The sequence below is a fragment of the Meriones unguiculatus genome, chromosome X, assembly GCF_030254825.1.
Source record: "Meriones unguiculatus strain TT.TT164.6M chromosome X, Bangor_MerUng_6.1, whole genome shotgun sequence".
Lineage (NCBI taxonomy): Eukaryota > Metazoa > Chordata > Mammalia > Rodentia > Muridae > Meriones > Meriones unguiculatus.
In genome coordinates, this window is record NC_083369.1 from 72,368,131 (window position 1) to 72,394,253 (window position 26,123).

The window sequence follows — 26,123 nt, forward strand, 5'->3', positions numbered from 1 at the left end:
GAAGAAGGAGAAAGCAGGAAACAGGAGAGGAGCCTACCACAGAGGGCCTCTGAAAGACTCTACCCAGCAAGGTATCAAAGCATTGTAGTATTTTAAAACTGAGTTCAAGATGCAAAATAAACTCTTGTTAAGTTTTAATCATATTTGCCTCAGCACATTGCTTAATGTTGTTTTTAGTTCAGATCTTGTCACTTTAGATATACCTTTTATTTTTCTTTTTTCCATGGATGTTTGCATGACTTAAGAGTTTTATTGGAATAAATATATTTAAGATAAAATAATTTCCCAACTGAATCAATAACACTTACATACTTTCTTTTTCCACTTATTTATTTATCTATTTATTTATTTATTCAATCACTTTATAGCCTGTTTGAAGCCTGCCTTTCTCCTCTCCTCCCATTCCCACCCTCACATGTTCTCTCTTATCCCCTCTTTTTGTGAGGCAAGTGAGTCAGTCATGGGACAGGAGAACAAGCCAGGGGCAAGAATTAAGGTGAGATGTGTCCAAATCTCAAAAATCTCATCTTGAGATGCCCCAGTGCACATAGTCTTGCGACCCCCCCCCCAATATTTGCCACCCTTGAGGTAGTCATATAGCTTTGTTGCCGGTTTTTAGGACATGTCCACATAACACCTGGAATTCCTCTCTATCCAAATGAAGCATTCTCAAGCACCTCAGCTCCGGCCAATTATGTACATTCACCCTTCAAACCCCTGCCGATTTCACAAAGTTTGTATAGCACTTATTCCCCCAATAAAGGAGAGCTATTTCATTGAGAACTGTCTAATAGAAGAATACCTCCTTCCCCAACCCATGAAGTTACTAATAAATTGATACCCACCCTGGCACCTCAAGTAGCAGCAGGACTATGTGCATTCTTTCCCACTGAGGGCAGACAAAGCAGTCCAGCTAAGGGAAATAGATCCAAAGAGAGGCATCAGAGTCAGAGACTTCCATTATTAGGGGACTCACATGATGATCATGCTACACATCTGCTACATATGTGTAGGGGGCCTAGATGCAGTCCATACATGTTCTTTGGTTGGTGGTTCAATCTCTATAAATCTCCATGGGCTCAATAGGTACACATTTAAATTCAGTTAATTCTTAATAAGCTTTGTGCTCCTTCATCCAAGTTATTGACATAAATGATATGTCTTGATGAATTTTAAAATAACATATTTAAGTGTTAAGGATAAAACATAAATATAGAATTTTAAATACTAAATTAAGGCTATTTTGTAAAGAAATAAATTATTGTAATCTCTCCCTAGGATTTGCTTATTTGAACATTAAAATTTAATATGTATAGAAGAATAGGTCATCCTTAAATTTTCTGCCAATATGCATTTTCTTGAGTGTTCTAAAAATAAGTAATATATAGTACTCAATCTGAGACTGTTCTTATACATTTCTAAACTATTTTGAAATCAGGCAACTTAACTGTACTAGAAAGTTGACAAAATGGCATTGATTTTTTCTCAGGAAGTACTTTAAAACATAAATTTAACATTTAACATTCAGGATATATATATATATATATATATATATATATATATATATATATATGGAGAGAGAGAGAGAGGGAAATTTCTAAATTTCCTATAACTCAGTTTGTTCTTAGAGTTGATATATAGACCAGAATAACTTGAACTCCCAGTCCTCTTACTTCTATTTTCTGAGTGCTGAGATTACAGGTATGCATCACCACATTAAGTTCATAACGATGTTCAGTCTATAATCGAGGACTTTGTGAATACTGAGCAAGCACCTTATTAAGTAATCAACATTCCCAGCCCTGAAGTCAATTTTTAATTAATTAATTAATTTGATTTTTATTATTACAATTTATTCACTTTGTATTCTAGCTGTATCCCTTCCCTGTTCCGCTGGCAATCCCTCCATCCCTCTTCTCCTTCCATGCCCTTCCCCCAGTCCATTGATAGGGAGGTCTTCCTCCCCTTCCATCTGACCCTAGCCTTTCAGGTCCATCAGGGCTGGCTGAATTGTCTGTCTCTGTGGCCTGATATATCTTCACTCCTCCCATGCAGAGGTGATCAAAGAGCCAGCCACTGAGTTCATGTCAGAGACAACCCCTGCTCTCCTTACTAGGGTACCAACGTGGAGGCTGAGTTGCCATGGGCTACATCTGAGCAAGGGGTCTAGTTTATTTTCATGCATAAACATTGGTTGGGGTATTGGTCTTTTCAAAGACCCATGGGCCCAGACTTTTTAGTTCTATTGTTCTCCTTGTGAAACACCTCCAAGTCTTTATATCTCCCCCTTCTTTCATAAGATTCCCTGCACTTTGCCCAAAGATTGGATATGAGTCACAGCTTCTGCTTTGATACCCTTCTTTGTAGAGTCTTTCAGAGGTCCTCTGTGGTAGGCCCCTGTCTTGTTCCTGCTCCTGTCCTGTTCTCCTGCTTTTGATGTCTATCCAGTTTGTTTTCTGAGTGAGGATTGAACAAGTTCCCTAGGGTCCTTCTTGTTTAGCTTCTTTAGATGTACAGATTTTAATGTGTTTGTCCTCTATTAAATGTCAAATATCCACTTATAAGTGAGCATATACCATGTGTGTCTTTCTGCTTCTGGGATACCTCACTCAGGATGAACTTTTATAGTTTATACCATTTGCCTGCAAATTTCATGATTTCCTTGTTTTAAATAGTGAATAGTATTCCATTGTGTGAATGTACTACAATTTCTGTATCCATTCTTCAGTTGAGGGACATCTGGGTTGTTTCCAGATTCTGGCTATTACAAATAAAGATGCTAGAAACATGGCTGAGAAAAATGTCCTTGTTGTATATTTGTGCATAATTTGGATGTATGCCTAGGAGTGGTATAACTGGATCTTCCGGTAGTTCTCTTCCTAATTTTCTGAGAAAGCAGGAGATTGATTTCCAAAGTGGTTGTACAAGTTTCCATTTCCATCAGGAATGGAAGCAGGTTCCTCTTTCTCCACATCTTCCAGTATGTGTTGTCTCTTGAGTTTTTTTCTTAGTAATTCTGAAAGGAGTAAGGTGAAATCTCAGAGTTGTTTTGATTTGCGTATCCCTGATGACTAAGAATGTTGAACATTTCTTTAAGTGTTACTCTGCCATTTGATATTCCTCTGTTAAGAATTCTCTGTTTAGCTCTATACTCCATTTTAAAATTGGATTACTGATTTCTTGCTTTTTAACTTCTTTAGTTCTTCATATGTTCCGGATATTAACCCTCTGTCAGATCAATGGTTGGTGAAGATCCTTTCCCAGTCTGTAGGCTGTCGATTTGTTCTGAGGACAGTGTTCCTTTGCTTTACAGAATTTTTTTCTGTTTCATGAGGTCCTGTTTATTGATTGGTGATCTTTGAACCTGTGTTGCTGTCAGTGTTCATTTCAGGAAGTTGTCTCCTGTGCCAATGAGTTCAAGGCTCTTCCCACTTTCAAAAGTTTTAGTGTGTCTGGTTTTTTTTTTTTTTTGGTTTTTTTTTTTTTTTGAGGTCTATGATTGACTTGGACTTTAGTTTTGTGCAGGGTGATAAATATGGATCTATTTTCATAGATAAAATATGGATCTATATTTCCTATAGACATCCAATTAGATCAGCACGATTTATTGAAGATGCTGTCTCTTATCCATTGTATGGTTTTGGCTTTTTTGTCAAAAATCAATATCCGTAGGTGTATGGGTTTATTTCTGAGTCTTTCATTTGATTCCATTGATCTACCATTCTGTTTCTAAAGCAGTACCGTGTGGTTTTTATTGCTGTTGTTCTGTAGTATAGCTTGAGATCAGGGATGGAGATACCCCAAGAAGCTCATTTATTGTTCAGGATTGTTTATAAATTCTAGTTTTTGTTTTGTTTTTCTATATGAAATTGAGACTTGTTCTTTCAAGTTCTGTAAAGAATGTGTTGGTATTTTGATAAGAATTGTATTGAATCTATAGATTGCTTTTGGAAGCAATCTATTATCACTATGTTAATCCTACAAATCCATGAGAATGAGAGATCTTTCCATCTTCTGATATCTTCTTTAATTTCTTTTTTCAGAGACTTGATTTTTTTTTCAAACAGGTCTTTTACTTGTTTGGTTAAAGTCACACAAAGCTACTTTATGTTTTTTGTGGCTACTGTGAAGGGTGTTGTTCCAATAATTTCTTTCTTAGCCTTTTGTCTTTTGTATACAGGAGGGCTATTGGTTTGTGTGTGTGTGTTAATTTTGTATCCAGCCTCTTTGATGAAGGTGTTTATCATCTGAAGGCGTTCTTTGGTTGAATTTTTGGGGTCATTCATGTATACTATTATGTCTTCTGTGAGTAATCATACTTTGTAATGTTCCTTTCTGATTTGTATCTACTTGGTCTCATTTGGTTGTCTCATTGCTCTAGCTACGACTTCAAGATAAATGGAGAAAGTGGGCAGCCTTGCCTTGTCCCTGATTTCAGTGGGATTGATTGAAGTTTCTCTCCATTTCCTTTAAGGTTGGCTTTGGCTTCCTGTATAATGTCTTTACTATGTTTATGTATGTGTCTTGTATCCCTGATTTCTCCAGTACTTTAAACATGAACAGATGTTGGATTTTGTCAAATGCTTATACGGCATCTAAAGAGATGATCATGTGGTTATTCTCCTTCAGTTTGTTTGTATGGTGGATTACATTAATGGAATTCTGTATTTTGAACCACCTCTGCATGCCTGGGATGAAGCCTACTTGGTCATGGTGGATGATGTCTTTGATGTGTTCTTGGATTTGTTTTGCAAGTATTTTATTGAGTATTTTTTGCATGAATATTCATAAGAGAGATAGGTCTGAAGTTCTCTTTTTTGTTGGTTCTAAGTGTGGTTTAGGTATCAAGGTAACTGTGGCTTCATAGAATGAGTTTTGTAATATTCCATCTGTTTCTCTTTTGTGTAATACTTTGAAGAGAATTGGAGTTAGCTCTTATTTGAAGATCTCGTAGAATTCTGTGCTGAAACCATCTGGTCCTGGGCTTTCTTTTTTTGGAAGGGAGACTTTTGATGACTGCTTCTATTTCTTTGGTGGATATAGGACAATTCAATCTATTTACCTGATCTTGATTTAATTTTCATAAATAGAATCTATCAAAAAATTTCCACTTCATTTAGATTTTCAAATGTTGTGGCACATAGGCTTTTGTAGTAAGTCCTAAAGATTGCTTGGATTTCCTCACTGTCTATCATTATGCCCCTCCTTTTCTTTCTGATATTGCTGATTTGGATGGTTTCTATCTGATGTTTTCTTAGTTTGGCTAGGGTTTTGTCTATATTGTTGATTTTCTCAAGGAACCAGCTCTTGGTTTAATTGATTCTTTGAATTGTTTTCTTTGTTTATAATTGATTGATTTCAGCCCTGAGTTTGATTATTTCCAATTGTCTCCTCTTGGATGTGTCTGCTTCTTATTTTTCTAGGACTTTTAGTTGTGCTGTTAAGTTGATTACATGAGATATGTCATACTTCTTCTGAAGGCACTTAGTGCTATGAACTTGGTTCTTAGCCCTGCTGTCATTGTTTCCCAATAAGTTTGGGTAAGTTGTGCTTTCCTTTTCATTGAATTTTAGGAAGTCTCTAATTTCTTTTTTAAAAATGTCTTCCCTTACCCAGCTATCATTGAGTAGAGAGTTGTTTAGTTTTCATGTGTATGTAGGCTTTTGTTATTTCTGTTGTTGTTTAGGTCTAGTTTTAGGCCACAGTAGTCTGATAGGATACAAGGGTTTATTTTTATCTTCTTGTATCTGTTGAAGCTTGCTTTGTGTATGACCATAATGTCAATTTTGGAGAAGGTTCCATGAGGTGCTGAGAATAAGGTATAATCTTCTGAGCTTGGGTGAAATGTACTGTAGACATCTATTAGGTCCATTTGATTTAGGATTGCAGTAATTGTTATTGTTTTACTATTTAGTTTCTTTCTAGATGATCTGTTCCTTGGTGAGAGTGGAGTATTGAAGTCTCCCACTTTTTTGGTGTTTGGATTGATGTGTTTTTTTTTTTAAGCTTTAATAATGTTTCATTTACAAATGCATGTGTGTATTTGGGGCACTGATGTTCAGGATTGTGCTGTCTTCCTACTGGATTTTTCCTTTGATGAGAATGAAGTGTCCCTCCTCATCTTTTTTGATTAATTTTGGTTGAAATTCTATTTTATTAGATATTAGCATAACTACCTCAGCTTTTTTTCTGAGTTCGTTTCCTTGAAAAAAATTCTCAAGCCCTTTATTGTGAGGTAGTATCTATCTTTGTTGCAGATATGTGTTTTTTGATTGCAGCAGTAGTTTGAATCCTGTTTCCACAACCAATCTGTTAGTCTGTGTCTCTTTATTGGAGAGGTGAGTCTGCTGATGTTGATAAAAGTGGCTATTGAATGTTAGTTCCTTTTATTGTGGAGTTGGAGGTGATAGTGTGTTTGTGTGCTCATTTTCTTTTGAATTGCTGTTGTTGTGAAGTTACCTATATTCTGTGTTTTCTTGGGTATAGTTGATTTCATTAGATTAGAGTTTTCCTTCTAGTATTTTCTGCAGGGCTGGGTTGCTGTGTAGATATTGCTTAAGTTTAGTTTTGTCATGGAATATTTTGTTTTCTTCATATGTGTTGATTGAAAGCTTTGCTGGGTATAATAGTCTGGGTTGGCACCTGTGGTCTCCTTGAGTATGCATGACAACTTCCCAGTTTTATAGTTTCCGTGAGTCTGGTGTGATTCTGATAGGTTTACCCTTATATGTTTCTTGGCCTTTTTTCCTTGCTGCCTTTAATAAATATTATTTTTCTTTGTTATGTAGATTTACTGTTTTGTCTATTATGTGACATGAGGCATTTCTTTTCTGGTCTAGTCTATTTGTTGTTCTGTAAGTCTCTCATATGTTAATGTACATCTCTTTCTTTAAGTTGGGAAAATTTTTTGAAATTATTTTCTGGACCAATCATCCTTCAATTTCCTTTTTCTTTTTCTTTTTTTAAATTTTTTATTTAACTTTTATTAATTACACTTTATTCCTTTTGTATCCCCCCATAAGTCCCTCCTTTCTCCCCTCCCAGTCCCACCCTCCCCCCCTTTCTGCATGTATGCCTCTCCCCAAGTCCACTGATAGGGGAGGTCCTCCTCTCCTTCTTTCTGATCTTTCTTTCTTTCTTTTTTTTTTTTTTTTTTTGTTCTTCTCAATGCAGTTTATTCAGGAACCTTGAACAATCTTCTGACCCTGGGGAAAGCCAGCCCACAGCTTAAATAGCCTCTGGGTAGCCAACCCCAGCGTGCCTCGTGGGCAATGCAGTTAGGTCCACATACACGGAAGCAAGCCAGATCCTCAGCCTTAGCCAAATGTGGAGTTGTTTGTGACAGAGAGCACTCACCATCGGGAAGGTGGAAGGCAGAAACCAGCTCCATCTTTAAGGTGCAGCATTATGCAGCTCTCTACAGTTCCCCCTTTTTGTTTTAGACGCATCAGACAAGAGTAGAGGTCTGATCTCTGATATTAGAAATAAATTGGGACTTTGTACCGATGTTCATTTAGGTGTCATCCACCCAAAGAGCATCAGACCCGTCTGATACCTTTTTCTCAGAGGTGGGACCTGGGGCATCAACCCACATGCAATCAGACATGCTCTTCTCTGGGTCGAAAGCGGCTGACCCTGAGTGCAGTGCTTATCCTCTCATCCTGAGCGTAACATTTTAGTTTTTTATGGTAGCCAATAGAGCCAAGTAATTGTGGTAATGATACTTGCTTTTTTGCCCAATGCCGGAATGCTAGTGAATTTAGGTATGCCCTGGTTACTCGCATTCCTTCCTGGGTGCCTGTGCCCATTGATGCCCCTCACACTATGACTCTCTTCAGACAGAAAAGGGATCTTGGAATTACAGCCTCCATTGTTACTGCCATCTCATTTGCGGCTGTTGGAGCTACCACCGTGGCATTAGCCATGAGTCATACTATGCAGACTGCTCAGACCCTAAATAATCTTTTAGCCAATGTAGCTCATGCTTTAGATGTACAAAAAGGAATTAATGCTCAACTAAAAGGAGACTTGATGGTGTTCAATCAGAGGATTGACCTCATGCAGGAGCAAATTGATACCCTATGGCAAATCGCTTAACTTGGCTGTCAATGGAAGTATGCTGGACTTTATGTCACTAGCATACAATATGAGAATTTTTCCCGTGCTGCAAATCTGTCTAAACAATTGTCTAGCTATATTTTAGGTAATTGGACTGAAGAATTCGATATTATGATGGAGCAGCTGAGAGTGGCCATTGTTACGGCAAATTCTACCAGAGTGGATGCAGGACTAGCCACAGGATTATCATCATGGATTGCTGCAGCCTTGAATCATCTGAAGGAATGGGCCGGCATGGGAGCGTTAGCAGGCCTTCTGGTGTTGGTCTCCTTGGTTTGCCTGTGGTGTATATGCAAGATTAGAGTCTCACAACAGCGTAATGCAGCCATGATCATTCAGTCCTTTACAGCCATTGAAGCAGGACAGTCTTCTTTTTCATCTATTCCTGTTATTATTAGAGTTTGTCTTTTTATGATGTCCTTGATTTGGATGTTTTGTGTTTGGAGCTTTTCAATTTTATTTTTTTCTTTGAGGGATTTCTGCAGTTGTGTCTTCAGCACCTGAGATTCTATCTTCCATTTATTTTATTCTTTTGCTTATGCTTACCTTTGAGGTTCCTGATTTCTTCTCTATGATCTCCAGTTCTCCAGGCTTTTCTCTGTTTGTATTTTCTGTTTTGATTCTAACTCTGTTTTCATGTCTTGCACCATTTCCTTCATCTGTTTGAATATAGATTCTTATCTTTCCATGATAGCTTCTATTTTTTTTTTGTTTCCTCTTTATATGCCTCTAACTTGTGCCTCTACATGTGACTCTTTGTTTGGCTGTATTCACCTGCATTGATTTGAGAGCTTTGTTCATTTCCTCTTTATTTGCCTCCAAAAACTGAATAAGCATAAATTTGAAATCTTTATCCTGTGTTTTCTTTTTTTATTTTTTATATTAATCATAGGTTCTTTACTTTGTATCCCAGCCATAGCCCCCTCCCTCATTACCTCCCAATCCCACCCTCCCTCCCTCATCTCCTCTCTGTCCCTTTCCAAGTCCACTGATAGGGGAGGACCTCCTCCCCTTCCATCTGACCCTAGCTTATCAGGTCTCTTCAGGACCTGCTGCAAAGTCCTTTTCTGTGGCCTAGCAAGGCTGCTGTTACTAAGGGGGGAGGGAGTTCAAAGAGTTCGCCATTGAATTCATGTCAGAAATACTCCCTGTTCCTTCCCCTTAGGAGAGAACCCACTTGGATACTGAGCTACCATGGGCTATATCCAAGCAGGGGTTCTAGGTTATATCCATACATGGTCCTTGATTGGAGAGACGGTCTCATGAAAGAGCCCTGTGCCCTGATATATTTTTTCCTTGTGGAACTCCTGTCCTCTCCAGGTAATACTAACTCCCCCTTGTTTCATATGATTCCCTGCATTCTACCAAAGGTTTGGTTATGAGTCTTAATATCTGCTTTGATACACTGCTAGGTAGGGTCTTTTAGAGGCCCTCTATGGTAAGCTTCTGTCTTGTTACTTGTTTTCTCCTACATCCAATGTCCATACCATTTGTCTTTCTAAGTGAGGATTGATCATCTTACCATGGGTCCTCTTTCTTGTTTATCTTCTTTAGGTGTATAGCTTTCAGTATATTTAGTCTATCTTATAGGTCTATATAAGTGGGTATATACCATGTGTGTCTTTCTGCTTTTGGGATACATCACTCAGGATGATCGTTTCTAGATCTCACCATTTGCCTGCAAATTTCATGATTTCCTCGTTTTTAATTACTAAGTAGTATTACATTGTGTAAAAGTATCACAATTTCTGTATCCATTCCTCAACTGTGGGATATTTCCCACAACTGTGGGTTGTTTCCAGGTTCTAGGTATTAAGAATGAGCAAATGTCCTTGTTGTGTACTTGATCATCTTTTGGATATATGCCTAGACGTGGTATAGCTGGATCTTAAGGAATCACTATTCCTAATCATCTGAGAAAGCACCATATTGATTTTCAAAGCAGTTGTACAAGTTTGCAATCCAACCAGTAATGGAGGGGTGATCCCCTTTCTCCACAACGTCTCCAGCATGTGTTGTCACTTGAATTTTTGATCTTAGCCATTGTGATGGGTATAAGGTGAAATCTCAGGTTCATTTTGATTTACATCTCCCTGATTGCTAAGGATGTTGTACATTTCTTTAAGTGTTCTTTTGACATTCTACAATCCTCTACAGAGAGTTCTCTGTTTAACTCCATGCCCCATTTTTTAATTGGATTACTTGATTTGTTGCTTTTTAACTTCTTGAGTTCTTTATATATACTGGATTTTAGCCCTCTGTCAGATGTAGGGTTGGTTAAGATCATTTCCCAGTCTGTAGGCTGTCATTTTGTTTGGATGACAGTGTCTTTTGATTTACAGAAGCTTTTCAGTTTCAGGATGTCCCATTTATTTATTGTTGCTCTTAGAGTCTGTGTTGATGGTGTTCTGTTCAGGAAGTAGTGTCCTGTGCCGATGAGTTCTAGGGTCTTCCTCACTATTTCTTCTAACTGATGTAATGTTGAGGTCTTTGATCCCCTTGGATTTTAGTTTTGTGCAGGGTGATAAATATGGATGTATTTTCATTCTTCTGCATGTAGACCTCCAGTTGGACCAGCACCATTTGTTGAAGATGTTGCCTTTTCCATTGAATGGTTTTGGCTTCTTTGTCCAAAATCAAGTATTCATAGATGTGTGGGTTTATTTCAGGGTCTTCTATTTGGTTCCATTGATCCTCCTATTTATATGCCAATACCATGCAGTTTATATTACTATTGCTCTGTAGTTCATCTTGAGATCCGGGATGGAGATAGCTCTAGATGATCTGTTGTTGTACAGGATAGTTTTGGAAATTCTGGTTTTTTTTTTTTTATTTTTATTTTTTTATTTGTTTCTCCATATGAAATTGAGAATTTTTTTTCAAGGTCTGGAAAGAATTGTGTTGGTATTTTGATGGGAATTGCATTGAATCTGTAGATTGCTTTTGGCAGAATGTCCATTTTCACTATGTTAATGCTACCAATCCATGAGCACAGGAGATCTTTCCATCTTCTGATATCTTCTTCAATTTCTTTCTTCAGAGACTTGAAGTTTTTCTCAAACAGGTCTTTCACTTGCTTGGTCAGAGTCACCCCAAGGTACTTTATGTTATTTTGGGCTATTGTGAAGGGTGGGTGCTGTTTTCCTAATTTCTTTCTCAGCCATTTTGTCTTTGGTATACAGGAGGGCTTCTGATTTTTTTGAGTTGATTTTGTATCCAGCCACATTGCTGAAGTTGTTTATCAGTTGAAGGATTTCTCTGGTGAAATTTTTGGGGTTGCTCATGTACACTATCATACCATCTACAAACAGTGATACTTTGACTTCTTCCTTTCTCATTTGTTTTCCCTTCATCTCTATTAGTCATCTTATTGCTCTAGCTAGGACTTCAAGTACCATCTATCAAGAAAATTGTCCATTTCATTTAGGTTTTCAAATTTTGTGGCATATAGGCTTTTGTAGTAACACCTAATGATTGTTTGGATTTCCCCAGTGTCTGAAGTTATGTCCCCCCTTTCATTTTTGATTTTGCTGATTTGGATAGTTTCTCTCTGCCTTTTTGTTATTTTGGCTAATGGCTTGTCTATCTTATTGATTTTCTCAAAGAACCAGCTCTTGGTTTCATTGATTGTTTGAATAGATTTATTTGTTTCTAATTTAGTTTGATTATTTCCAGCCATGTGCTCCTCTTGGGTGTGTCTGCTTCTTTTTTCTAGGGCTTCCAGTTGGGCCATTAAGTAGCTTGTGAGATGTTTCAAATTTCTTCTTGAAGGCACTTAGTGCTATGAGCTTTCCTCTTAGCACTGCCTTCATTGTGTCCCATAAGTTTGGGTATGTTGTGCTTTCATGTCATTGAATTCTAGGAAGTATTTAATTTATTTATTTCTTCCCTAACCCAGCTGTCATTGAGTAGTGAGTTGTTTAGCTTCCATATATATGCAGGCATTTTTCTGTTTCTTTTGTTGTTGAGGTCCAGTTTTAGATCATGATGGTCAGATACAGGGGATTATTTCAATCTTCTTGTATTTGCTGAGGCTTGCTTCGTGACCAAGTATATGGTCTATTTTGGAGAAGGTTCCATGAGGTGCTGAAAAGAATGTGTACTCTTTTGATTTTGTGTGGAACGTTCTGTAGACATCTGTTAGGTCCATTTGATTTAGGGCCTCTGTAAGTGCCCTTGTTTCCCTGTTAAGCTTCTAACCAGATGATCTGTCCCTTGGTGAGAGTGGAGTGTTGAAGTCTCCCATTATTAAGGTATTGGGATCAATGTGTGATTTCAGCTTTAGTAATGTTTCATTTCCAAATGTAGGTGGTCTTGTATTTGGGCATAGATGTTCAAAATTGTGATGTCCTCCTGTTGGAATCTTCCTTTGATGAGAAGGAAGTGCCCTTCCTCATCTTTGTTTTTTATTAATTTTGGCTGAAAGTCTATTTTATTAGATATTAGGATTGCTATCCCAGCTTGTTTTCTGGGTCCATTTGCTTGAAAAACATTTTTCCAGCCCTTTACTCTGAGGTAGTGTTTATCTTTTTTGCATAGGTGTGTTTCTTGAATTCAGCAGAATGTTGGATCCTGTTTCTGCAACCATTCTGTTAGTCTGTGTCTTTTTAGTGGAGAGTAATGTCCACTGATATTGATAGATAATAGTGACCAATGACTGTTCCTTTTATTTTGGAGTTGGTGGTCTTACTATGATTCATTGTTTTTTTTTTTTTGTTGTTTTAATTTTTGTTGGGAAATTATCTGTATCCTATATTTTCTTTGGTGTAGTTGTTTTCATTGGATTGGACTTTTCCTTCTCGTATCTTCTGTAGGCCTGGGTTGCTGTGTAGATATTGCTTAAGTTTAGTTTTATCATGGAATATTTTCTTTTTTCCATCTATGCTGATTGAAAGCTTTGCTGAGTCTAGTAGTCTGGGTTGGCATCTGTGTTCCCTTAAAGACTGTATGACCTCTGCCCAGGTCCTTCTGGCTTTCATAGTTTCTGAAGAGAAGTCTGGTGTGGTTCTGGTTGGTCTACCTTCATATGTTATTTGACCTTTTTTCCTAGTTGCCTTTAATATTTTTTCTCTGTTTTGTAGGTTCAGTGTTTTGACTATGATGTAACATGAAGTATTTCTTTTTTGGTCTAGTCTACTTGGTGTTCTGTAGGCTTCTTGTATGTTTATAGACATCTCTTCCTTTAAGTTGGGAAAATATTCTTCTATTATTTTCTTTAAAATATTTTCTGGTCCTTGGAGCATGGAGTCTTGTTTTTCATCTATTCCTATTATTCTTAGGTGTTGTCTTCATGGCGTTCTTGATTTCTTGGATGCTTTGTATTTGGGACTTTTCTGATTTTACCTTTTCTTTGAGGGAGGAATCAATTTCAGCAAGTGTATCTTCGGCTCCTGAGATTCTTTCTTCCATTTCTTTTATTCTATTGGTGATCCTCACCTTTGTGGTTACCGATCATTTCTCTAATTTCTTTAGTTCCAGTGTTTTCTCTATTTGTGTTTTCTTTATAGATTCTTTTTCTGCTTTCATGCTTTTCACCATTTCCTTCATCTGAGTGATTGTGGTTCCTATTTGTTTGTTTGTTTCCTCTCTATATGTCTCTAATTGTTACTGTATGTGGGCAGTTATAGGTTTCTGTATTTCTTTGTGAGCTCTGTTCATTTCTTCTTTTTGTTCCTCTAATAACTGCATAAGCATAGCATTAAAGTAATTTTTTTGTGTTTCCACTGAATTAAAATATCAATTGATTTTGGGGGTTGCTCATGGGTCCCTGGTATCCTGATTTTTGTTGGGTGAGTTCTTATGCCTACCTTTGTCCATTTGCTTATATGTGATATATATATATATATATATATATATATATATATATATATATATATATATATATATATATGTGATGATCTTCACTGTTTTTTCCTTGAGTCTGAACTTCAAACTGGAACTGTCTTTCTCTGGTATCTGGAGTAATCTTCAGGAAATTCAGGGAGGTCCAGTGGTTTGAGAGTGTGTGTTCTTGCTTCATTTGTACCAATTTGAAGTTTCAGTCGCCGCCAATTTGGATTTTCCCCTGTGTTTTCGATGAATTAAAATATCCATTGGTTTTTGAAGTTGTTTGTGAATTCATGATATCTTGATATTTGGTGCACGTGTTGTTATGTTGACCTTTAGCCATCTCCTTATCTGAATTCTTTGCTGTTTTTTCCGGGAGTGTGTGTGTCTATGTGTCTCTGGAGTCTGGAGTATTCTTCAGAAAGTTGAGAGAGGTCCTTTTGTTCCAAAGTGGTTGTTGTTGTTTCAGCTGTAGTAAGGGAGGAAAGTCACAGGCACATGTGTACAAGTGAGTATGTCTGGAAGTGTGCCTTGGAGGACTGGGTGCTAGTGAGTATAAATGTCTGGGAGAATGGTGCATAAGAGTAGGTGCGATTGCTGTCATGTTCTCTTGCTGAAGTGCACATGGGCAGGTAAACTGAATTACTCTTTGGCCACAGGCCTTGTAGTACTGTCCTCCAGGCACTTAGATCTGTCTAGGTTGAACCATTTTGGCTCCAGAAATTGTTTTCTGGACTCCACTGGGAGACTCACAAACTAGGGACTTAAATGTTACCTACAGTTGGGGTGTGGATGGGAGGGATCTGATGTCTGGTTGATAGTGTAGAGGGAGCCTATATCTGGGGCTCTGCATGTACTCACTTGCAGGTGTACTCACTCACTTGCAGGCCTATGTGGAAAACAGAGGGGTCTCCATGGTTCTCTAGGTTTTCTACTGTCATATTTGTGCCCACAAGGGCAAACAAAAGTGTAGGATTTCTGTCAGTGGTGTCCACTGTTTGACCACTGTGTAGGGCGGTCTGTAGTTGGGCCTGCTTCTTCAGTCTCAGTCATAGAATTGGAAGAATCTTGCATGGCACAGTGGCCACCCACTGCAGCAGCAAGGCAGGGACCTTAATTGGAGCTGCCTCTGCTGTTTCACTGAGTTTGGAGGCTCTTAGTCACCTTGCAGGGAAGCCCTTGCTTGCAGCAGCAGTGCAGGGAGGCCCTTGCCTGGACACAAACTGTCCAAGCTCATGGGTTGTTCCCTATTGCCCAGGAAGCCTCAGTATTGATGTCCTGGCTTCAGCTGCCCCTCCACTCACCAGTTTTGAAGTTTAGGATCTTCTGCCCCTCAGATAAGGTGCACAACTGGTCACTGCCATCTTGAAGCCCCCCTAAAGTCAACTTTTAAACAAATTAAAACGATTGAAATACTACTAGGTAGCCTCTTTGACTGAAGATTTGAGGAATGATAAATTTATGTTAGCCTTTGAGTTTTGATTTAAATATAAGTAACATAATAATGCAGAACTACAATGCTGATTTCAAAGCTGATTTCTATCACTCAAAGCTGATTCTTATCACTTTTTAGTTGCTGGCCTTGGGAAATCTCACATTTCTCTTCAAGATTTTTATCACTTATAAATTATTACTACTGCTGCTGCTGCTGCTTATAAAACTTATTTCACATCAAAGGGCAATTGTAAGGATTAAATAAACTGGCTGATCAAAAAATATCCTTCTCAGAGTCAGCTGCATATTGCAGTCACCTGGTGATCTTAAGCATCACTCATGCTTGGATGGAAGCCACCCACAGATACACTGATTTAATTGGTTTTCAGCAAGACCTGGTCATCTGGAATTTTATAGCCCTCCAGATGATTCTAATTTGCAGTTGAGGTTAAAAGCTCATCTAAAGTAATTATAAAAGCACCTGGCAAATATTAAGCACTTGGTAGTTGTTAATTATTATCATAAGGCTCAGATATTTAGATAACAGTTTTCTTGATTTTGACAAAAGAGGATTAAAAGGTCTTGTGTAAATGACAATAATAGTTACATATTCTTGGTAATTATCTTTTCTTGATAGACTTACATTTTTTTTGCTCTATTTACACATTTTATCCCCATCCAGTCTACTTTTTTTCAGGCAGGCAGTGAGAGGCAAACTGTAATCCAATAATACTGACCTGATGGATACAGATAAGTGTGCAATTTGTTCCAGATTTATTCCATAAAATGTCTTTTAAAAGTATTGTATTCAAAGGTTTTTTTCCATTGTCCCCTTCTGATTTATGCAGCTGGCCCTAGCTAACTGATTTATAGGGCAATCCACAACCTCATCCAAGAGAGTCCATATGGAAGGTCTTGATAACCTTCCAGGTACAACAACATAAAAGCTATCTTCTTATTTCAAAGAATACATGGAGATTAAAAGATTTACAAAATATAGTCAGATCTTTAAAAACAGCATGGTTTTAAAGAGAAGATAAAAACACTAAATTATATTTATCTTATGAAGAATAGATCTCATAACACAGAAAAGAGAGTTTCTTGCTGAATGAGTCCACGATGTTCCTCTTGTAAGTGATTAAACTTAGCATCTAGCCTTCTGCTAACAAATTATCAACTTATATGTAGAAAAAAATGTCTGAATATCTTCAAAATATTGAGATTTGTTTTAGATAACACTCGCCTCTTAAAAACAAATCATTTGATGCTCAAAGGAAAAGCTTACAAATTAGGATTATTGTTCCAAAGCTCAGTTAACTTGAGCCACATTCCAGACACAAAATCTTTTTTTAATTAAAAATATTTATTATTATTATTATTTATTATAATTTATTCACTTTGTATCCTGGCTGTGGCTCCCTTCCTCATCTCCTCCTTGTCATACTCACCCTCCTTTTTCTCCCCCTAAGCCCCTCCCATAGTCCACATGGGGGAGGTCCTCCTCCCCTTCCATTTGAGCCTAGCCTATCAGATCTCATCAGGTTTGGCTGCATTGTCTTCTTCTGGGGCTTGGCAAGGCTACACCTCCTTCCCAGGATTAGGTGATCAAAGAGCCAGCCACTGAGTTCATGTCAGAGACTGTCCCTTTTCCCCTTACTTGAGAACCCACTTGGAGACTGAGTGTATGGGCTATATCTGAGCAGGGGAATTTTAGGTCATCTAGATGCATGGTCCTTGTTTGGGGTATCAGTCTCTGCAGGGTCCCCAGGGCCCTGTTTTTTTTTCCTCTGTCAGTCTCCTTTTGGAGCTCCTGCCCCTTCCAGGTTTTTCAATCTCCCCCTTCTTTCATTAAATTCTATGCATTCGGCCCAAAGTTTGGCTATGAATCTCAGCCTCTGCTTCAATACCACAATCAGTAGGGTCTTTCAGAGGCCCTCTGTGGTAGGCTCCTGTACTGTTCTCTGTCTTCTTCTGCTTCTGATATCTATGGCATTTGTCCTTCTGAATGAGGACTGAGCATCTTCCTTAGGGTCTTCCTTGTTGTTTACTATCTTTAGGAGTATAGATTTTAGTATGTTTACCTTACATTATATGTCTAATAAACACTTATGAGTAAGTATATATCAGGCAGACACAAAATCTTATGGTTTATACTATATGAAAAAAGCCTGTGCTGAATCTAACAATTTGAATCACGAGTTTCTGAGAGTCAACTGAAACTACAGCTGCAGGTTCACCAAGAAGACATAACATTGGCAAAGCTATTTCATTCAAGTGCATGTCTCCTATGTGTAGATAGTTCTTTCATGATTTGAGTGCCCAGAGTTTCTTAAAATCTTGATTTCCTGCCAGGGGGTAGAAGTGACAAGAGGTTCAACTAGATGAAGCAAGCCATCTTAAGTTTGTGATAAATGATTCATGTCTTCTATAGATGCCTGGAGCCATTTTACATTCATGCCAAATCAGACTCTCTGGGACTGCAAAAGAATCAATGTATTTTTTAAAATCTAATGATGACTTTCAATAGACACCAGTGGTAGAGAGAAAAGGTAGATTTATACATTTTCCATGAACAAACTCTTATTTGGTGATAAAATGTCTACTTTAATTTCAGTAAGGGCAGAGCTTTATATCACTGGCCCCAGGTTACAAGGAGCTCATTGATCTCTATTCTTTCATGTGTTAATTTAATTAACTTTAAACTCACTTAGTGATCATTTAACTCCTATCTTCCCATTTCATTTGTATGGATTAAAAAAAAAAGAAGTTCTCCAAATTCTTCAGATACATTATATTTCTTGACACCAGTTTTTTTTTAAAGGAAGTCATCTATCTGAAAAATTTCAAATGTTTCATAAGAAAAGAAACAGAAAAAGAGAGAAGTAGTAAATATCTGTTCACTGAATAATTCTTTCAACTTTACTGTATCTTTGTAATTCTCAATGTAATAAAGGTGAGAAAAAGTTAGGAAGATCTAGGTAGGAGAAGTTTTCCTGATAGCTGTATTCCATGCCCTGGGAAGACTTCTTTTATAGGGACCCATGAGAATCATCCAATTAGATCTGTTGAGAGATCTAGCTTTTCTCAAGCTATACAAATTTGAAGGAGTAATTATCTATTTTTAAGTTCATCTTTCCTGTCCTTTCTTTTATTTGTCGGACACTAGCATTTGGCAAGCACCATGCTGCATATACAATGATAATCACAGTGATGTAAATACCCAGCTCATGATCTACTGATTTGTATAAATTATCATATACTTTAGTTTCTTAATTTTTTTTCAAATTTTATTTACTTTTATGTGTACAGATATATTGCTTCATGTATATTTGTGAATACTTGATGCCCACAGAGGTCATAAGTTGACATGAGAATCCCCTGGACTGGAGTCAAGGTGGCTGTGAGTCACTATGTGGGTGCTGGAAATCGAACCTGGGACCTCTAGAAAAAGAACCTGTGTTCTTAACTGCTGAGTCATCTTTCTAGACCTCAGCTTTATTTCTTAGAAACAATGGCTCCATTTGTACTCCCCAAGGTGTACTATTTACACTTTTACTCCTGTGCTTCAAATGACATGACACTGGTGCTCTAATTTTCTTAGGATATTCTTCATCTCATTTTTTTCTGGTCGTCTCACACCCATCATAACTGGGAGAACAAAAACTCAAGTGACAACACATGCTGGAGAGGATGTGGAGAAAGAGGAAAACTCCTCCATTGCTGGGAGGAGTGTAAACTTCTACAACCACTTTGGAAATCAATCTGGCACTTTCTCAGAAAACTGGAAACAGTGCTACTTCAAGATCCAGCTATACCACTCCTGAGCATATATCCAAAATATGCTCAACTATACACCAAGAACATTTGCTCAATTGTGTTCATAGCAGCTTTATTAGTAATAGCCAGAATATGGAAACTACCTTTGATGTCCCTCAACTGGAGAATGGATACAGAAATTATGGTACATTTACACAATGGAATACTATTCAGCTATTAAAAACAAAGAAATCATGAAATTTGCAGGCAAGTTTATGGAACTGGAGAAGATCATCCTGAGTGAGATAACCCAGAAACAGAAAGAAACACATGGTATAGACTCAATTTTAATTGGACATTAGCCATATAACATAGGATAAACATACTAAAATCTACAGACCTAAAGAAGCTAAACAACAAGGAAGATCCTAAGGAAGATTCTTAATTCTCATTCAGAAGGGAAACCAGGAAAGACACCAGAAGCAGTAGAAGAGAGAGAACAGAATGGGAGCCTACCATAGATGTCCTCTAAAAGACTCCAGCCAGCAGGGGATCAAAGCGGATGCAGAGACTCAAAGCCAAACTGGGTGGGGCACAGGTAGTCTTATGGAAGAAGGGGAACATAAAAGGACCCAGAGGGGAAAGGAGCTCTACCAGGAGACCAACAAATCTATAAAAAAAAAAAAAAAAAAAAAAAAAAAAAAATGCTGAACCCATGGGGCACTGTAGAGACTGATTTATCAATAAAAGACCGTACATAAAGAGTATCCAGATCTCCTGCTTAGATGTAGCCCAAAGGGGCACAGTGGAGATGAGGGAGGGAGGGAGGGGCTGGGAGGGAATGAGGGATCAGGACACGGCTGGGATACAGAGTTAATAAAATGTAACTGATAAGAAAAATAAAGAAAAAAAAAAGAAAAAAAAAAAAGACAGCTCAGTCTCCATATGGGTCTTCTAGTAAGGGGAGAAGAGACAGTCTCTGACATGATCTCAGTTGCCTGCTCCTTGATCATTTCTCCCTGGTGGGGCAACCTAGCCAGCGAACAGAGGAAGAGGATCCAGGCAGTCCTGGTGTAACCTGATAGGCTAGGGTCAGACAGTAGGGGAGGAGGACGTCCTCTATCAGTGGACTAGGGAAGAGTGATGGGGGAGGAAAAGGAATGGAGGGTAGGCCCAGAAGGAGATGAGGGAGTGGGCTGTAGCCAGGATACAAAGTGAATAAATTGAAATAAATAATAATAACATATAAAATAAAGTTAAAAAATCTAACCATCTTCAGTAGAGAATAAATATTAATTTTCATATAAAACCGCTTGAGATCTTACACTCAAAACTGAATTCTCTCTCTCTTATTCAAAATCAGCAATTTTTACTTACTATGCATATTTTATTGTTTAACTTGGGAAAGCATTACAGATTGCTTCATATGACAGTGTAATTTTGAAAATATTTTCACCCTCATGTAAGCCATAGAGAAAAGGCACTCTTGCCTTCACTCATTGCCAAATCATTCAAGTTAAAAAACCTGGTGCATATATGATATCTTAATTGAATTCAGAGAGTTCCAGAATAGTTCTGTATTTTATCCTTAAGCTTTTTTTCTCACATTAAGATGTAGTTCTTTTTGGCCTTTATATATTATCTAATTTGCAGTGCCAAAGAATGCTATTCCTAAGTGCTCATATATCTTACAAAACCATTTTAAGCCATATTTATCCTACTCTTTCAAGTTGAAGGCCATTCTCTTTGACGGAAAATGAAGAAAAATAAAGTGAGTTCACTTTGCTTACTTTTTTGTAATCTGATATTAGTTGACTCAAATTGCCACCTTGCCCATTTTTCTTCTATATGTACCAAATGTAGCTAAAAACTAAAGAAATATTTTTTTTGTCTTTAACATGTTGATAACCTTCAGCTCATACAGACATTTAGCTTTATGGGTAGCTGTGTGTGCATGTGCCTGCTAATCTTTGATTTTGTTATTGGATGTGGAATGTTCATTCTTTGTTTTATACAAGTCCTTTCTAATGTGGTTAAAGTACTTTCTCCTCTGACATCTTGTCTAACAAACACAAATGTAGTTATAAAGATGAAAGTGTGATGATCAGGAGCAAGTCTTTTGGGGCCAGACATATTTGGATTCAGGCTACTATTTTGCCCCTCATTAGAGTTTTTTTCAGCTTTCAAAGTAGGATAAGAAAATGTATTTACTAGGGCAGTAACTATGATTATGAGCTATAGTGAACATAAACATTGGATATAATGCCCAACACATAATAAACACTAATTATTTAGAAATGGTGATTAGTGCTCGCTTCGGCAGCACATATACTAAAATTGGAACGATACAGAGAAGATTAGCATGGCCCCTGCGCAAGAATGACACGCAAATTCGTGAAGCGTTCCATATTTTTAACATATGAAGGTAGACCTATCAGAATCACGCCGGACTTCTCATCAGAAACTATGAAAGCCAGAAGGGCCTGGGCAAGTATCATGGAGACTCTAAGAGATCACAAATGTCAATCCAGACTACTATACCCTGCAAAGCTTTCAATCAACATAGATGGAGAAAACAAAATATTCCATGACAAAACTAAATTTATACAATATCTACACAGCAAACCATCCCTACAGAAGATACTAGAAGGAAAACTCCAATCCAATGAAAACAAATTCACCCAAGAAAACAGGGCATACAGATAATATCCCAACAAAAATGAAAAGAAAACAAGCAATGAATCAGGGTTAGATCATCGACTCCATTACAAAAGGAACTAACATGCATTGGTCACTATTATCTATCAATATCAATGGACTCAACTCACCAATAAAAAGACACAGGCTAACAGAATGGTTAAGGAAACAGGATCCAACATTCTGTTGCATCCAAGAAACACACCTATGCAACAAAGACAAACACTACCTCAGAGTAAAGGGCTGGAAAACTGTTTTTCAAGCAAACGGTTCCAGAAAACAAGCTGGAGTAGCCATCCTAATATCTAATAAAATAGACTTTCAACCCAAGTTAATGAAAAAAGATAAGGAGGGCCACTATATTCTCATCAAAGGAAAAATCCACCAAGAGGACATCACAATCTTGAATATCTATGCCCCAAATACAAGAGCACCGACATTCGTAATTGAAACATTATTAAAGCTTAAATCATACATTGATCCTAATACCTTAATAGTGGGAGACTTCAACACTCCACTCTCACCAAGGGACAGATCAACTAGACAGACACCAAATAGGGAAATAAAAGCACTCACAGAATCCCTAAATCAAATGGACCTAATAGACGTCTACAGATCATTTCACCCAAACTCAAAAGAGTACACCTTCTTTTCAGCACCCCATGGAACATTTTCCAAAATAGACCATATAGTGGGCCACAAAGCAAGCCTCAACAGATACAAAAGGATTGAAATAATCCCTTGTATACTATCTGACCACCATGGACTAAAGCTCGACCTCAACAACAACAGAAACAACAAAAAGCCGACACGCACATGGAAACTAAACAACTTACTACTCAAAGACAGCTGGGTTAAGGAAGAAATAAAGAAAGAAATTAAAGACTTCCTAGAATTCAATGAAAAGGAAGGCACAACATACCCAAATTTATGGGACACACTGAAAGCAGTGCTCAAAGGAAAATTTATAGCACTAAGTGCCTGCAAGAAGAAATTCATAACATCACATACAAACAACTTAATGGCCCAACTGAAAACCCTAGAACAAAAAGAAGCAGATACACCCAAAAGGAGCAGACGGCTGGAAATAATCAAACTAAGGGCTGAAATCAATCAACTAGAAACAAATAAAACTATCCAAAGAATCAATGAAACAAAAAGCTGGTTCTTTGAGAAAATCAACAAGATAGACAAACCCTTAGCCAAACTAACTAAAAAGCAGAGAGAAACTATCCAGATCAGCAAAATCAGAAATGAAAATGGGGACATAACCACAGACATTGAGGAAATCCAAACAATTATTAGGTCATACTACAAAAGCCTATATGCCACAAAATTTGAGAATCTAAATGAAATGGATAATTTTCTTGAAAGATTCCATCTACCAAAACTAAGTCAAGATCAGGTAGAAAGACTGAATAGCCCTATATCTCCCAAGGAAATCAAAGCAGTCATTAACAGTCTCCCCTCCAAAAAAAGCCCTGGACCAGATGGCTTCAGCGCAGAATTCTACAAGACCTTCAAAGAAGTGCTAACTCCAATTCTCCTCAAATTATTCCACAAAATAGAAACAGAAGGAACACTACCAAACTCATTCTATGAATCCACAGTCACCTTAATACCTAAACCACACAAAGACCCAACAAAAAAAGAGAACTTTAGGCCTATCTCTCTTATGAACATTGACGCAAAAATACTCAATAAAATACTTGCAAACCGAATCCAAGAACACATCAAAGATATCATCCACCATGACCAAGTAGGCTTCATCCCAGGCATGCAAGGGTGGTTCAACATACAGAAATCCATCAATGTAATCCACTACATAAACAAACTGAAGGAGAAAAACCACATGATCATCTCCTTAGACGCCGAAAAAGCATTTGACAAAGTCCAACACCCATTCATGTTTAAAGTCTTGGAGAGATCAGGGATACAAGGCACATACCTAAACATAGTAAAGGCAATATATAGCAAGCCTATAGCTAACATCAAACTCAATGGAGAGAAACTTAAATCAATCCCACTGAAATCAGGGACAAGACAAGGCTGTCCATTGTCCCCATATCTCTTCAACATAGTACTTGAAGTCCTAGCCAGAGCAATAAGACAACTAAAGGAGATCAAGGGGATACAAATCGGAAAGGAAGAGGTCAAAGTGTCACTATTTGCAGATGATATGATAGTATACATGAGCGACCCCAAAAATTCAACCAGAGAACTCCTTCAGCTGATAAACACCTTCAGCAAAGTGGCAGGATACAAAATCAACTCAAAAAAATCAGAAGCCCTCCTATATACCAAAGACAAAAAGGCTGAGAAAGAAATTAGGGAAACAACACCCTTCACAATAGCCACTAATAACATAAAGTACCTTGGTGTGACCCTAACCAAGCAAGTGAAAGACCTGTTTGAGAAAAACTTCAAGTCTCTGAAGAAAGAAATCGAAGAAGATATCAGAAGATGGAAAGATCTCCCGTGCTCATGGATTGGTAGGATTAACATTGTGAAAATGGCCATCCTGCCAAAAGCAATCTACAGATTCAATGCAATTCCCATCAAAATACCAACTCAATTCTTTACAGACCTTGAAAAAAAGATTCTCAGCTTCATATGGAGAAACAAAAAACCCAGAATCTCCAAAACGATCCTGTACAACAACAGATCATCTGGAGGTATCTCCATTCCTGATCTCAAGCTGTACTACAGGGCAACAGTAATAAAAACTGCATGGTACTGGCATAGAAACAGAAAGGAGGATCAATGGAACCGCATAGAAGACCCAGAAATAAATCCACACACCTATGAATACTCGATATTCGACAAAGAAGCCAATTCCATTCAATGGAAAAAAGACAGCATCTTCAACAAATGGTGCTGGACCAACTGGATGTCTACATGCAGAAAAATGAAAATAGATCCATATTTATCACCCTGCACAAAACTAAAGTCAAAGTGGATCAAGGACCTCAACATAAAACCAGATACCCTAAATCAATTGGAAAAAAAAGTGGGGAACAGCCTAGAACTCATTGGCACAGGAGACAACTTCCTGAACAGAACACCAACAGCACAGGCTCTAAGAGCAACAATCAATAAATGGGACCTCATGAAACTGAAAAGTTTCTGTAAAGCAAAGGATACCGTCATCAAAACAAAACGACTGCCTACAGATTGGGAAAGAATCTTCACTAACCCTTTATCTGACAGAGGACTAATATCCAGTATATACAAAGAACTAAAGAAGCTGAAAAGCAGCAATCCAAGTAATCCAATTAAAAAATGGGGAACAGAGCTAAACAGAGAATTCTCGACAGAGGAATATCGAATGGCAGAAAAACACTTAAAGAAATGCTCATCCTCATTAGCCATCAGGGAAATGCAAATCAAAACGACCCTGAGATATCACCTTACACCCATCAGAATGGCCAAGATGAAAAACTCAAGCGACAACACATGCTGAAGAGGTTGTGGAGAAAGGGGAACCCTCCTCCACTGCTGGTGGGAATGTAAACTGGTACAACCACTCTGGAAAGCTATCTGGCGCTTTCTAAGACAATTAAGAATAGTGCTTCCTCAAGACCCAGCTATACCACTGCTAGGTATATACCCAAAGTTTGTTCAAGTACACAAAAAGGACACTTGCTCAACCATGTTTATAGCAGCTCTATTTGTAATAGCCAGAACCTGGAAACAACCCAGATGTCCATCAACGGTGGAATGGGTACAGAAATTGTGGTATTTTTATACAATGGAATACTACTCAGCAATCAAAAAGGAGGAAATCATGAAATTTGCAGGCAAATGGTGGCATCTAGAAAAGATCATTCTGAGTGAAATATCCCAGAAGGAGAAAGACAAACATGGGATATACTCACTTATATAGACCTATAAGATATGATAAACATAATGAAATCTATACACCTAAAAAAGATAATCAATTGAGCGGACATGGGGTAAGATGATCAATCCTCGTTTAGAAAGACAGATGGGATGTGCATTGAACGTATGACAGGAGTCTACTGAGCGCATCTGAAAGACTCTAACTAGCAGTGTTTTCAAAGCAAAGACTCATGACCAAACCTTTGGCAGAGTAAAGGGAATCATAAGAAAGAAGGGGAGTTAGTCTGATGGGGAAAGGATAGGAGCTCCACAAGGACCAAATATATCTGGGCACAGGGTCTTTTCTGAGACTGACATTCAACCAAGGACCATGTATGGATATAACCTAGAACCTCCACTCAGATGTAGCCTGTGGTAGCTCAGTAACCAATTGGTTTCCCAAAGTGAGG

General features: G+C 37.8%; 1 non-coding gene across 1 annotated transcript; it reads left to right on the top strand.

Moving 5' to 3' along the window:
• Positions 1–21,441: 21,441 nt before the first annotated feature.
• LOC132650293 (U6 spliceosomal RNA) lies at positions 21,442–21,548 on the top strand. The gene has a single exon (XR_009588660.1). It is a non-coding gene; the product is annotated as a U6 spliceosomal RNA (small nuclear RNA).
• Positions 21,549–26,123: the final 4,575 nt, after the last annotated feature.